Here is a 15,388-nt window from a genome sequence, read left to right on the forward strand (position 1 = left end):
AGGTGGGAGGGAAAGGGAGAGAGAAGGGAAATTGCATGGTAATAGAAGGAGACCCTCAGGGTTATACAGTGGAGGAGGTAGAGAGAGAGGAGGGGAGGGGAGGGGAGAGGTGGGGAGGGGGGAGGGTGGAGGATGGGAAAGGCAGCGGAGCACAACAGACACTAGGATGGCAATTTGTAAATCAATGGATGTGTAACTGATGTGATTCTGCAATCTGTGTATGGGGTGAAGGTGGGAGTTCATAACCCACTTGAATCAAAGTGTCAAATATGATATGCCAAGAAATTTGTAATGTTTTGAACAACCCACAATAAAAAATTAAAAAAAAATAAAAATAAAAAAATAAAATGCCTGTATATTCTTACATGGTTATAGAGTTAGGTAAAAAAGAGAACATATTTTTAAATATTTAATCTCAATATTTAAAAATACATTAATGGCAAGCATATTTTGTGCTTATAAGTTATCAAAATAGTCTTTAAAACTGGACCTTGGGCACATTCTGCAGCACATTATGAGTGACCCCAGCCCTGCCAACTACATTTGTACATGGAATAGGAAACTCCTATTTATTTGGGCTTTGAAAGTTTACATGTCTATACAAACATAAATTTTCTTCTGGTGCGTGTTGAAACCAAAAATGCTACTGGTAAAGAGGAATCCCATATTAAAAGAATGACACTCTTTGGGGAAAATAATATGTAAATTTCTATATTATTAACATTGTAGAATTAATTTAATCTCCAAGAAACCTTTTTCCATGACAGTGCGCTGATTTGCGCCAGAGCTAAAAAATGCTCAGGCATTTCTGAGAGTCTGGGCACTGGGGTCAGTCTGCAAGGGACCACTGTGAGCATCATGAAAAGCAGGCTGGCACTGAGTTCACCATCCAATGTCCAGCATGGACCTGAATGACAACTAGGGCTCTGTTTGCACTAGTGCACAGATAGAGGGAGGGAGTGCAGGAGTGGAGATAGAGAAGAGCTGGAAGGTTACAAGAAGGAAAAAGCAGGAGCAGCTGGATTTAGAGTCAAGCAAAGTGCAGTCCCATCTCTGCCCCTTCCAGCAACATAACCCCAGGCAAGTCTAAAACATCTTTAGGTCATGTTTTCCCACATATCTGAAATGGGGAAAATTACAATAACCTCCTGTTTAGATTGGATTCCCAAGGAAACAGACTGACATTTGCTTGTTGGAAATTCTTTGGGGATTGCTCTGAGGAACAACTCCTGTGAGAGAATGAGGGAATTAGGATTCGAAAACAGAGGAAGTTAAACTGGGAAAGTTTCAAGAGAAGACTCAGTTATCTCTGAAGGGATTTCTGGATGGGTGAAGCTCTTCTGAATTTCCTATATTGAGACAAAGGGGCAGCTCCTTTGTCTCAATAATTCGATTGTCTCATCAATTTCCAAGAGGCAGTTCCTTTAGCTGGGAGTAATTCTTGGGGAGGGACCTAGCTAAAAAAGTCATCAAGGGTAATGATGCTGGAAGCCAGAAAAATAAGAGGCCCTGCCCTGGAGAAAAGGCCCTTGGCATACACACCATGCCCTGTATACACCCCTTGCAAAACTCAGGTACACTTACTTTGTCTATGAGAATATCCCATCTGGAAACTGATTCTCTAGGATTCATTTGTCTCTTTTCCTAAGAAAACTTGCAACAGGAGGGTTAGTGGGATAAACTACAGTGGTTACACCAATCCCAAGGCTGCAACTGGTACTCATCTCCCGACTCTACAGTCTAGATCTGCACCACTCTTGCCCTCTTATTAACCAGATTGCCCCTGGATGTGGCCACCATTGGGGCAGGGACACAGACATGGCCAGGAGGCTTCCCTTAGGCTCTGGGAGACTCACACAGTTGGCCATCATCAGGCAATAATCCCAGAAGCTGGGAGGCGAATCCATCACCAGCAGGCAAGGATCTTCCAGAATTGGGGAGTAAGAATCTCAGTGCAAAGGTGGGGATGGGAGAGGAATCTAAGGTAGACCTTGCCACTACATCCACCAATGCTGCTTTGAAAATCTAAGAGATCATGAATGTAGAAGGGCTTTAGAATTTTTTTCAACACTTTGTAAATCCAAGCTATTGTCATTACCTCACAATTTGACTTGGGTTGTCACCGGCACAGAATCAACTGCCTTAGGCAGTAGAAGAAATTCTCCCCTTAATGACAAGTCAGACTTTTGCACATTTTAATCAAGTTATTGACTTGCCAATAGTGCATCATCTTATTCTAAAACTCCAATTTCTTGGTTGTTTTTAGAAAAATCTACCCAAGCATGATGTGAAAACAAAGAGCCTACATTTGTCTTCATTTTTATTTATTTATTTTTGTAGTCTTCAATTTTCTTGGTGACTAGTTAGAAACATCTGAAGGGTTAAATGCTAGTATGATGGCTAAGTTGAAACAAATCCCTCAGTTTAATATTATTTTAAAGCTCAAGTGATTTAACACGACACCAAGCTTGAGCTAACATTCTACATGGTTGTGGAGATATTAGGGCTTAAACAGATGTCAGCAATTTTTTTTTTTACAAGACGGAAATTGAGTTCTACAGATGGTGAAAACTAAAGAGTTCAAAGTAGCTGCGTTTTATATAAAAAATATACACTCAAGTAAAAAGTAATCATCTTTATATTTCAAGTTTTGAAGATGCTGTTTTGGTGATGAGGATAATTTTCAAGCAGATAAGACAGAAATCTACTTACCTTTTACTTCCATATTGTACTTTTTTATTCTGCTACAATTTCTAATTATCTAAAGTATTTGTTTAGTAACATAGGACTTTACTTTTTGCCAAATTCCAGCCTCATTCTACCTGCTTTTCCTATTGGCACAAGAGTGTTCAAACTTTCTCTTTTTTATAGGTTTTTATTGTTATCTCTCTTTAGCTGGACTTCTTTGAGGAAGTTGTACTTTTCATATATTTACTTACTGGAGATTTTCTTGCTAATTAAGGAAATGTTTTTAAAGTTGTGAGAAAATATTCAGGCATGTGAGTTTCCCCCACTGTCACTGATTCATTCAGTTTTATCTTTTGATCTCAAAAGTACATTTTCTATAAAGGAAGAACCAAAATACACATTTTAAAATGGAGGAATATAAAAAATAAGTTATCTACAAAATTATCACTTTCTGTCTTCTTCAGAACAATCAGATTTTTTTTTTCCAAGTACAGAATCAACCTTGTGCCCTTGAAACGCTGACTGGTGGAAAAGTTTGTGGAAATACATCTGTAGGTTTATCTTTTGTATTTCCTAGATTAAAAGGGCTGTTTCAGAGAAAGTACATATCTCAGAAAAAATTTCTTTTTATTCTTTACATTTTTTATGGGTGCATTATAGTTGTACATAATGGTGGGATTTGTTGTTATGTATTAGTTCATGCCCACAGTATAACCATATATTTTGAATTTCATTTGAACAGAGAGTTGTGAAACTGGAAAGAGGATGAGAATTTCTCTGTAATACATGGATGACATGGCATGTAGGACAGAGGTCTCTCCAGTTGATGTGTGTTGGTTTTCTAGCTTTGGTGCCTAAGGCAAGAAATCAAGACACACTGAATGGACTTTCAAAGTTCTTCCTATGTGTACTTGAAAGAAAATGCTGAGTGTAGTACTGGGCTTTAAGCAAACCAGAATTGTCGTATCTCAGGTCAATGGTTATTTTATGTGTAGATCTTTTGGCCCATCCTCTCCCTGATGTTCTAATGACAACCCATAGACCCTACTGGAGAATATCCACTCTACTTCAAGATGAAGTTCTAGGGTTGTGAAAGAGTTGTATACATTGCTAATGCCTCTTTTAGCTCCCGTGGAACCATAACCCCATTTCACTCCACCAGTGCCTGCCTGGGGAGTTATCTCTTGGGGTTGTCTTCCCCTATCTTGAGGCCACCTCATTCCCTACAGAGAATATTATTAGCTGCTTATTACCAGTATTCTTCCTTCAAACAAGAAAAGCAGGTGGCCTTGTTTCCCTCTTTCATCTTTTGGAAACTACCAGAAGTGAGGGCTAGACTCTGTATCACTAACTATGCTATTTCCTTCATCACCTCCATAGCCACACTGGCACTTTTACCTCCCTCATCCTAAAGCTCTGTCCCTTATTATAACCCCATAATGGTGAGTTTTAGCTCAACACTGTTAATAAATTTTTCTATAAAGCCAGTCATGGTGGTGCACACCTGTAATCCCAGTGGCTTGGGAGGCTGAGGCAGGAGGTTTGTGAGTTCATACTCAGCCTCAAGAACTTACTGAGGCCCTTAGTGAGACCCTGTCTCTAAATAAAATATAAAAATGGGCTGGGGATGTGGCTCAGTGGTTAAGTTCTCTGGGTTCAATCCCTGGTACCAAAAAAAAAAAAAAAAAAAAAAAAAAAAACTTTCTGCAGAAAGATTAAGTAACTTGCTCAGTGCCACAAAGCTAATAAAGATAATAGATCTTAGTGTCCATCACTAAGACCCTTAGATTATACTAGATTTTATGTCTTCTGAAATAAAATGGGATTTTTATTCTTGAAAGAGATGGCCATGGTGGCAAGAGTCCACTACAGTTCCTATATAACTCTAATGGTGAAAACATCATACTAAGTGGAAAGGGAGGACAGAGTGATTACAGACAATGACATCAGATAGTTCTGAGTAGCTGTGGGGGAGAATTTCTCAACTCATATTGCCACCATTGCCAGCTAGACCTAGGGCTGTGACATACCAGATCACTAAGTGGGTTTAACCAAAATCAAATCAGGGTATCCTGGCTGTCCAGGATTTGTCTCTAGACAACTGTCAGGCACTTCAGCCTGAAAAGTAGAGTGAGATTCCAGAACTCTCAGCATGCCAGCATTAGTGATCCTTAAAAACAACAGAATCCAAAAAGAGAATAGATCTTAGTGCCCATCACTAAGACCTCCAGATTTCCCAAGCAGACACCTTTCAGTCAGAATTAGGCAAGGGGCTATATGACTTTTTTCAAGCTCGTGACTGGAATAAGTAGTGCCTGAACATCAAGAGATTCTGGAACCTCATTCCATTCAGCTTGCTAAGTGGCAGATATCTGTTTTATATATGAATATCTTACTGCTGGTTTAGCCTTCATATTAAGCCTATTTTGAAAGCATAGCCCAAAGCCATTCCTGCCATTGCTTCTTTCTCTTTTCTCTCTCCCTTTCTTTGAGCTATGAACTGAGCACATCAATAGCTGCTTTGAAAGCTTTGATGCTTCTTTGGCAATGACTTCAGTCCTGTTTGTTGCATTTACCGCAGTCTGCTGTTGCTGTCTTATGTGCAGAAGCATATTTGTGGTTGATAAAATGCTAGTTCAATACCAGTGGGGGGAAAGTGGATTGATTATATTGAGCATTTTTACAACTGTTACTTTTCTAAAGGACAAAAGAGAATAATTTTGGTTTCCTCATCTACTGCACATATAGACTGATTTTTAATTACAATCAAACATTATTAAAGGAAATCCATGTGAAACCAGGGGGAAAATTATAACTATGGTTTAGTTCATAGGATTTCTTTTGGTCTGGGTGGAAGGAGATTGGTAGGCACTTTCAAGCCTTCAGATGTGTGCAACATTTGATTATGTACACAATTACTCCAAAGGTATTTTACTCAGTATAATTACATGGAGAATAATACATGGTATGTAAGGTACTGCAACCATCTTCTGTGGTCTAGATTCAGAGAAGAGAATCCCATTGCCCTCTGCCTTCAAGTAGTTTTGATTTAATTGTTTCATCCTCCCTTCTTATTCTAAAGATTTTTTAGCTGAATAAATTTGTCTTTGTCAAGCTTTATCATTCTACCAAGAGAGACAGTGTGACAGTGGCTACGTGTGGGGACTCAGACAAACAAACAGGTTTCAAATCAAGGCTTAATTAGCCTTCTTAGTCTGTGCAGATAGGTATTTAATCGGGTTCCTCATCTGTAAAATGGGATGAGTATTATCTGTTTCCTAAGGTTCTTGGAAAGATCAAATACATCATGGAGTATGAAGTGCTTAGCACACAGTAAACAATAAAGTTAGTCACCATTGTAACCAGATTATAAGAGTCCTCAGAGGAACTATGATGATAAGCCATGTGTGTTTTAGAAAGCTCACTTGCCACAAAAGAATCAATTTGATGGATTGGCAGGACAAACTAGACTCTGAACCTAGGAGTGTCATATTCCCTTAATTCACTATATGCATGCATCTAAAGCTAGATGCAAACTTTTATTTTTACATTATTATTCTTTCTTTTGAGATTAGTGAACCATTAGGGGCAATGATGATGATGATGATGACAGCTGCTTTCAAGAATACATTGCAAGCCGGGCATGGAGGTGCACCCCTATAATCCTATTGCCTCAGAAGGCTAAGGCAGGAGAGTTCAAGCACAGCCTCAGCAATTTAGCAAAACCATAAGCAACTCAGCAAGACCCTATCTCTAATTTTAAAAAAAGGGGGCGGGGCTGGGGTGTGACTTGGTGGTTAAGCGCACCTGGGTTCAATCCCTGATACCAAAAAAAAAAAAAAAAAAACTACTTTTTTTTTTTTTTATTGTCTCCACCTAGGTATTTAGAAATCAAATTTCACTGAAAGTCCAATACACTGATATTTGAATGTGATTACTGGGAGCTTTTTTCAGCAGACAGACCTGAAAATATTTCTTTTCAGTTTATTTTATTTCACATATAACACTTGAAGTTTTTATACTTTATTCTTTTATGCCAGGATTTACCTATTTTAAATCCATGTTAGTGGGCTAAGATTGGTTTCTTATGATTAGTACCTCCCACCCACAAATGCAAGTCCTTTGCTTTGGAGAATAAGAGCTACACACAAAAAAAGTTTTCTTTTTTTTATTAGTTGCTCAAAAAAATACTTTTCAAAACTGAAATATTGTGAGGTGAAGGATGGCTGGGGAAGAAGGGGAAGTCTGAGAATAGAAAGTGTAGCCTCTTGAGTGTTAAGCTTTTGTTCCTTTATTAATTATCTTATAATGTGATTCTATCCTCCAAACCAGTATTCCTCAATGTATGGTCTTCTGAATTACCCAGTGGAAAAGATGTTTGTAAAGATGCAGGTGCCTGAGGCCCACCCCAGACTTCTAGGATTCAAATCCTTAGCAATGGTGCTAGGCAGTCTCCATCTTAACCAGATCTCTAGTGATCTACATACACAACAACTTCGAGAACCTCTTTTGTAGACAGAAGACAATTGAACATGTTAGTGTTACTACTGACATGAGCTCAGTTCCAAGTACGTCTCACTGAGAGAAGGAGAAAGGGATTATTAATGTGCACAATTACATATTTTTAGATGGGTTAGGAGCTTTTCACTTGTATTTTTCTATAACATGGGAGTTATGAAAGCTACCAAATTCATATTAACATAAGAATGAAGAAATGTTTTCTAAGTGTTTGGGTCTCTCTGCTTAGAGATGGTATGAATGTACTAAGCATTATTATAGGAGAAATATGTAGGAGGAGTTGATATATGTATGCCCCAAGTCCTCATTTGCCATAATTTAAGAAAATAGATACTGAAGTATTGCCAGTGAATCTTATAGATAAGCTACTGTTTGGCTCTATCAAGGGAGGGCATGCTTCACCCACAGGGAGCTATAAAACATCGGCTGAGCATTGATGGAGTTTGGAGTCAAATAGAAACCTGTTCTCCTGTGAAAACATGCACATCTGTGGAATTGCACTGCTATAATCAGGACACAACCAAATTCGCAGATGTGCCCAATTTTCTGTTTCCTCTATATTTTACTAGTTTCACGGCACGGTGACAAATGAGGAAAGTATTAAACTGATTTTGCATAGCATCTCATGGAAGCCGCTCACAAATCTCACTAGTGGGAATGAACCTCACAAATGTTAATAGTTAAGTGCTACATCTGTCTAATCCATCTCTGGGATACACTAAGCTCTCTGTTACTTTGCATGTAGCAAATTGAAGAAATCCCATTATTCTAAGTCAAGTTTCAAAAAAATACTTCCTTTAAAAAATCCTCCTCTTTCTACTGATTTTCCTTCATATATTTTCACATTTTCAAGTACATATGATTGATAATTACAAAAAAGAATCATGAAAAAAAATCTGTCTAAGGAAGTCTGAAATGGAGAAATATAAACTCTTAGTCTGGTTTCTCCTGTTATTTGTATTTTTATACATTTTCGCTCCTAAAATGCAGAGGATAATTAAAACTCCTTTAACAACACCCCCCAAAACAGGAAGATAGAATCTTTATAATTTAGAGAAAACTATTGTAATGGACAACTTTTTTTATATTGACCATCACAAACACACACACACTCATCCCTTTCTCTTTTTTGCTGACAATATTCCAATTTCCTTTTTGGAACATCATCTGATTCCATTAACAGCAGTCTTGAATGATCTGCCAATTAAGATGCCCCCACTCCTCCAGCCAGTTAGTGAGGATATGGTCAAGCTACGTCACTCAGACATGCTTTTCTGAGACTAAGTTTTGAGCACAGGGCAACAAAGGTAGTTGGGTGCCAGCTTCTTTCTGTGGTAGTGTCAGGTCAATACTGTTCAATTCCTGTGCCCCAGAACCCCAGGGTTGCTCAGGGTCCTGAACTTTTCCTAATATGGTTCTTTCGGTCTTATCCTTATTTCTTTAGTTCCTCCCTATCTTTCCCATAAATTCCCTTTTCTTAACTAGACAAAGTTCCTTAGTGTTGTTTATAGTTAGAAGTGTCAATCAAAATCTTTACCAGTTGGCCTACCTATGAGAGAAAACAGTGACCTATTGGAACATGCTCCTCACCAAATAGGTCAGGGTACCTGCCAGGGAGGTTACTTGGAAACAAAAAATTTTTACTGAAAGTAGTAGATTTCATTGTTCTGCCTGCTTTGGCAATAATGATATTTTCACCTAAGCTAAGCTTTACCTACAGCTGTATGATAGAAATAAAAGATTATAAGAGAGGGTAATAGAGAGGGTGGATATGATCAAAGTATGTACACATATATGAAAATGTCACAAATAAACCCATTATTTTGTAAAATTAATATGTACTACTAATTATAAATAAAGATTATTTAATGAAAGAGGAGGAAAACACTTATAACTCAGCAAGTTTAGGTAAAGAGACTGATGAAGCACTGGAGAAAACACTGTGCAGCACGAGCAAACACTCAGATCCTTAGGGCCCAGAAAATCTTCTGATTCCAAGACAAGATCCATGACTTGAGAAAGATCATCCTATGGTAGAAAAAAAACACTAAGCATACATGATTGGAGGAAGGTTTCCTTTACCAAGTTAACTTGTGTTGAGAAACCCCTCACTGACATTTAGGCTTGCCTTAGGAAATTGGAATGAGGTCAAAACACTCTCACTTAGAGTAGGTGAAACTGCAAATGATCAACATCAGGTGTTCCTGTGAGATAAGGTTTGGCTAAGCTACAGTAAAGTGTGAGGCTGAAAGCTAATGGGCCCAGGTAAAGGAATCTGAATAAGAACATGATCCAGCTCACACTTACTTCTTCAGCCTCCTTGTCACCATGGCACCTGTGCTGCACACGGTGATCTAATCCTAAGAAACAGGTTACAATTGCTCCAACACACTGTGCTAATCCATCCCCTGCACCATCCTTCCCTTCCCCAGAATGCCCTTTTCCACCTTGTCTATTTGTCCATGGCCTTGTAGTTCATGTAGCATCTATGTGCACACTTGAAGAAGGCAAGATACCTCTAAAATTGTTCGACTACACTGATTTTGTTGAAAACAAAACACTTTAAAAATCCTTGCTTAAATTCCACTAATCAATGATGTCTAGAAAACAAAGTGTTACTTCTGGCCAGACAGCACGCAGCCTGCACACTCATGCTTGGTTCTGGATGACAAAACATCTTGCGGACCTCCCTGTGAGTGTTTCCCTCTGTCTGAAATGTTGTCCCATCTGTGGTGCCCATCATGTGGGTTGGTATATGATTATTTCTATATCTATGGCCCCCACGAGAAAGGGGAAACATTTTGAGAGAAGGTACCCCTCCATAGCTCCAATGACTAGCAAAGTATTGGCAAATGACTGATACTCAGTGAATTATCACTGAAAAAATAAAGAAAGAAATGTTCATATGTAGTATTCAATGGAAGGACTGCTTTGCACACACATAGTATTTATTGAATTTAATTCCCAGAAATAAAAATGGTGGTCCTGGCACTTTGATAATATCTAATTTGGACATTGTTACATGTGTGTGTTTTGAGATATTAATGATAAATAAAAGTCCTAAGTGAGGACATTTCCATTTTCTAATACTGTTCCTTGCCAGCACCTAAAACAGGTGTTCGATAAATATTTGCTAAGTGAATAAGTGTGTGAACATGAATGAGTCAACCAGTGAATCAAAACAAGAAAAGTGTCACAATCATTCATCTTTATAGAAATAATGAGACTTCTTTTGTTAATGAAGTGTGGAGTTTAGAGTAGTTGAAAAGTCTACCCACAGCTGATAAAAGTTTGAGAAAAAATGTATTTTCCCTAATAGAAAAAAAAAGAAAAATTCTATTCCTTTAAGATGTTAAAAGAAGTGACACAGAGAAGGGGGAAATCCACGATACAAGGTGCAGAAGAAAATGTTATCCATGAAGGTAAAAGATCTTTCCTTTTAGTAAGATGATGTTCAGGGCAGAAAACTTGTAAACTATTAATTGATTCAATGTTTCATCTGGCCTTTATACTACGACATTGGCAAACATACTGAGGATTAGAGGCAACTCAGAACTATTGCTGTAGTATACTTTCACCAAAAATGATCCAAAGCTATAAAAATACCCGAAGACAGGAATTTTGCTTTTAAACAAGAATATCAATGTTCAGAAACTATTGCAGGGTTATCCCAAAGAGATAAGCTTGCAGAGCTCATTCAGTTAAGATTGATGTTAGCTGTGATGGTCCTCAATATGAAGATTTCATTTCATGCCATAAGAGCCAGTAAAGATGGAGAGTAAGCTAAAAGAAGAACTCAAGGAAACACATGTTCTGGTTAACCGTGCAACATCCACCAATTATTTTAATCAGAAGACTCAGATATTCCAATTTCTCAACCTTTTATGATGTAAGTTGGTGTAGGATCAGCAGGTTCTATTGTAAAATACTTTCTAGTCATGTCAGGGAGCTTGTTACTGACAGGAATTTATCAAAGCATTCACATTAGGTCTGATGTGGAAGACCATGTTTCCTTCCACATCTGGTACACACAAAATGGGTAATGAATGAATGGCCATGCTCACTGGGGCCAGTGGATGTTGTCAGATTGTTTTATATATTGTACATAAGAAGTCTAACTCTTGGGGCCTTTGGATTGTGAGGACCCCCAAATAGTTTAAAAGCTGACATTGAAAAAATAAATGGTTTTATTCCAAAGTGCAAAAAAAGGAAAATAAATCAATAAGTGTTTGTGTTTTTAGTAAGTGTTCAATCGAGTCTCCCCAAAATGTAATACCATACCAAAATGTTGGTTAGTGTTCGATTTAGAATTCATGGAATTCTTATGGTATTTGAAAACAACATGTATGTTAGATTTTATCATTTTATAAGTGGTCAAGAAGTCATAGTCAATTGTAAATTGCTATTCGTAGCCATATACTTCTCAACACAGAATTATAAGCATTGTTTTTTAGATATATAAAAATTCTAGGTAATATGAAATGTGGGTGTATTTTCATATATTCATGTCACATTCACTGGAAGAGAGGTTGCTGGTAGAAGACTGCCAGGGACCTACAAATGTGATTGTAGCCCATGGTGATGCCATCACTTGTGGTGAAAAAGAACTCAGAACATGGACCCCTCTCCCTCCTGACTCTTCTCTTTCAGGGTCAACCCATGGACCAAGAAGTAGCAGAACAAGTGGAACAGAGAATTGGATTTGGATTTAGACATCCAGGTTCAATTTCTAGGCCAGCTACCTGTTTTGTCATGTGACTTTCAGGGCTACATCTTACCACAGTTAATAAGCTCTGTCTGAACAAAGGGGTATTAAGGTGATAAAATGAGATAATACATTAGATTGTACTAGACATCTAGAGGGCAAAATAGGCTACTAGCAGCAATTTCATGTGTTTAAACCTAATGTATGAAAGCACTTTGAAAAATATAAATGATCACAGGGATTAAGATTCAGAGGGAATCAGAAAGTGGGGAAGTGGAAGGAGAGGGGAGACACTGACAAGTGCCTGTGCTTTGGTTCCATAGCTGTGTGACAAGGAACCACAGCATGGCAGCTTCTAAGCTACTAACAGCCAGAGCCAGCTGGTCTGGCACTTAATGTGTCAACAATTATGTTTCCCTCCTTGACATTTCCCAAATTTTTGATACTTGGAGATCTGTGTAAGACCTTTATGTGGCCCAAATGCAAAATGAGCTTCTGCTTAGAACTCTTGTTTGCCTGACTCCCACCTCCCTTCCTTCAAAGCAAATGGGAAGAATGAGGTATAGATAAGTGGAGCTGCTTGCAGTTACTTTATGAGGGTAACATGCAGAATTTCCAACAGCCTAAAAAGTATTTTCTCATTAATCTCTCTTTAAAATGCCACAAATAAGCAGAGATGACTATATGCATTCTACATGTATTTTGCCTTAGACAGACATTCTTATTTTAAGTTTGCAGCTTGTAGAAGCACCATATGCCCAGCTTGCTTTTATTCACAAAGAGAAAAGACAGACCAGAGAACTACCCGACAGAACCCTGAATGGAGAAGAGACTTCTTCACTCACATGAGGAAGGTGAGTCCATTAACACTTTATCAGTTCATAATGATCACAGGTAAAGGATTAGAAACTCTTAGATAAAAGAGTAACAGGATACTATCATAGGAAGTGTTCAATGGTTTTGACAGAAGAGGAAAGCTTTCCTTTCATGCTCTCAACCTTCCTGATATTTACAGTTTTGCAGGTGGGAGTGGGCCATAGAATTTTCTGGAAGGTTCTAGACATTCTCAGAATCCCCTTACTGCACACTTGCTCATCTGTGGGAGAAGAAAAAGAGAACTAAAAAGAGAAAAAGAAGGAAAAAGGGGAATTAGCTCTCCAGTCTTCTAACACCCACTTGGTTGTGGCTCCTGGCTGCTGAGGGTTCCTGAGGCATGGACTGTGACCACCCTGCTAAAGATTAATTCTTTCCTCTTACAAAGTTGGTCTTCAGTGTACTTAATGAGGGAGAAATAGGATGTGATTTTTTTCCCCCTTCAGAATCACTCCAGTATGATCTGCAGGATGATCAGCGTGGCTCAGCCTTGGTTGGAATATTATGGCTTAAATTATTCCTATGAGTTTCCAGCTGACCTTGGAACACAAACATGACATCTGATTTCAATGAAACTTTAGATTTTGTTGTTCTCAGTCAACTAATGAAACAGTTGAACCTTCCCATGACTTGTGGTAATTATAATAAAGGGTAAGTATTATCACAAATAATGCAAGCCAATTGACAAGAGGGCAAAGGGATAGGCTGTGCACGAAGACACTAAAAATGTGAACTAAATGTGAGAAACAATGGATTGCCTCCAAAAGGCTGGTATATTGCTGCCGAAATACAACCCCACCTGGCAGCACTGCTTTTGTGCAATGAGTTTTGGCACAATGGACTGGTTAGGAGAAACACTGTGTTAACAGGAAAAGCCACTTTAAAAGTCTGTTTGATGCTTCCAGCTCTCAAGTACACTCTAAACATTTTAAACCAATGCTCCAAACTGATTAAAGCATTTATGGAAAATAAAAGTGTTTTGCCAGAGGGGAAAATATGAGGGATCTGGGTTGTTGTTGCTTGTTTGTTTGTTTTTACCAAGGTATAGGGCAGAAACCCCAAATTTGACAGATTTCCCAGTTCTAATTTAGTTTTAAAAGTTTAAGAGTTTATATGCCACCCTCAAACAATTCATCCCAACTCAATGGGTTTTCAAATCAAACATAATGACCCTCTTTCCCTAGAAGAGGGAGGGTGTGTTCCTCACCACAGTCTAGTGCTGAATACTCTGCCTCACACAATGGATGCTCAATAAATAAATAACAAAAGCTAAACTCCTAAAAGAGAGGCACTCTGGCCAGATTTGGTGGTACATGCTTGTAATCCTGGCAGCTTGGGTGGCTGAGGCAGGAGGATCACGAGTTCAAAGGCAGCCTCAGGAAAAGTGACGCGCTAAGCAACTCAATGAGACCCTGTCTCTAAGTAAAATACAAAATAGGGCTGGGGCTGGGGCTCAGTGTTTGAGTGCCTCTGGGTTAAATCATTGGTACAAAAAAAAAAAAGCAAAAAAAAAAAAAAGAGGGGCACTCTACCCCATACCAGACTCCCACACACCTGGTCAGCTCCTCCTCAACCTTCAAACCACTGTCCTTGAAGATTTCCAAACCTGTGATGTCTAAGTCTCTAGAACCAGAGGCTGAGTCTGATTCCTGGTTTTGCCACTTACAAGTCATGAAACCTTGACAGATGACTATCTACCCTCAGTTTCTCCATATGTAAAGTGGGTTTATGTGAGGAGTAAGGAGTTAATGTGTGTCATATGGTGATCACTAAATAAAATCAGCTCCCAGTGCCTTGAGTTACTTGTCAATTATGTATTTCTCCATTTTCTCTTTTTGCTCATTTACAACTCACAGAAGGCAGGCTTCTGAATTTTGATCTTTGTTCTTCTCAGGTTTACAACCCAGATTCTACACTTGGTAAGTAAGACATGAATGCTTGCTGGTTTAAACAAACTAAAACCAGCCCATCTCTGGAGAGGCATTAAGGCCAATTTCTCTTTTATTTTTTAGGAAGGTCCTTCCAATGCAAAAGACCATTTGAGTAAAAAAACCTATACATTCCACATTCTGTGATTTACCTGGCTGATAGCAAATGAGATAGAAACTTCACCAAGAATCTGACATGGTCACAGAGTGAGCTTTCTTTGAATGATGTATGAATTGTCTTGCCATGTGATTTGGCTTTCCTTTCCTTATTATTATTTTGAGCAAATTCACATCCTTCTTGTTGTATTTTATTTTCTGAATGAAAGTCACCTCCTTCCCCACTTGCACAACCAGGGCTGGGGGAGAGGAGAGGTTTCAAGTGTGCCGCTTTCTGCCAAAACTATCATTGATTGAAAGAATCTGGTTTTAACCACATTTTAAAAACTTGTACAGTGTGTTTCCCAGTTTCTGTTCTAAGTGATGTCATTACCCAAGAACCTAAGGATTCAAAGAAAAATCATAATAAAAAAATGCACTTTGAGGCCACAAAACACAGCATAAAACTGAGGCTATTTTATTGTTTCTAGAAGAATAATTGCTTATTTGGTGTTAAGCTCCAGCATTAATTAAAGGTAAATGAACTTACAGAGCAATGTCAAAGAAAAAAAAATGCAAT

The 15,388-nt window shown here is 38.3% G+C and overlaps 1 long non-coding RNA gene across 1 annotated transcript in view; it reads left to right on the forward strand.

The window, feature by feature from the left end:
* LOC125618170 overlaps positions 1 to 14,703 on the forward strand; it is a 21,756-nt gene extending 7,053 nt beyond the window's left edge. Inside the window, exons 2-4 of the long non-coding RNA XR_007349429.1 lie at positions 12,643 to 12,765; positions 13,231 to 13,435; positions 14,679 to 14,703. This is a non-coding gene — a long non-coding RNA (uncharacterized LOC125618170). The remainder of the gene's footprint in view (positions 1 to 12,642; positions 12,766 to 13,230; positions 13,436 to 14,678) is intronic.
* The last annotated feature ends 685 nt before the right edge of the window (positions 14,704 to 15,388 follow it).

Source organism: Marmota marmota, unplaced genomic scaffold (genome assembly GCF_001458135.2).
Source record: "Marmota marmota marmota unplaced genomic scaffold, marMar, whole genome shotgun sequence".
In the NCBI taxonomy this organism is placed as follows: Eukaryota; Metazoa; Chordata; class Mammalia; order Rodentia; family Sciuridae; genus Marmota; species Marmota marmota.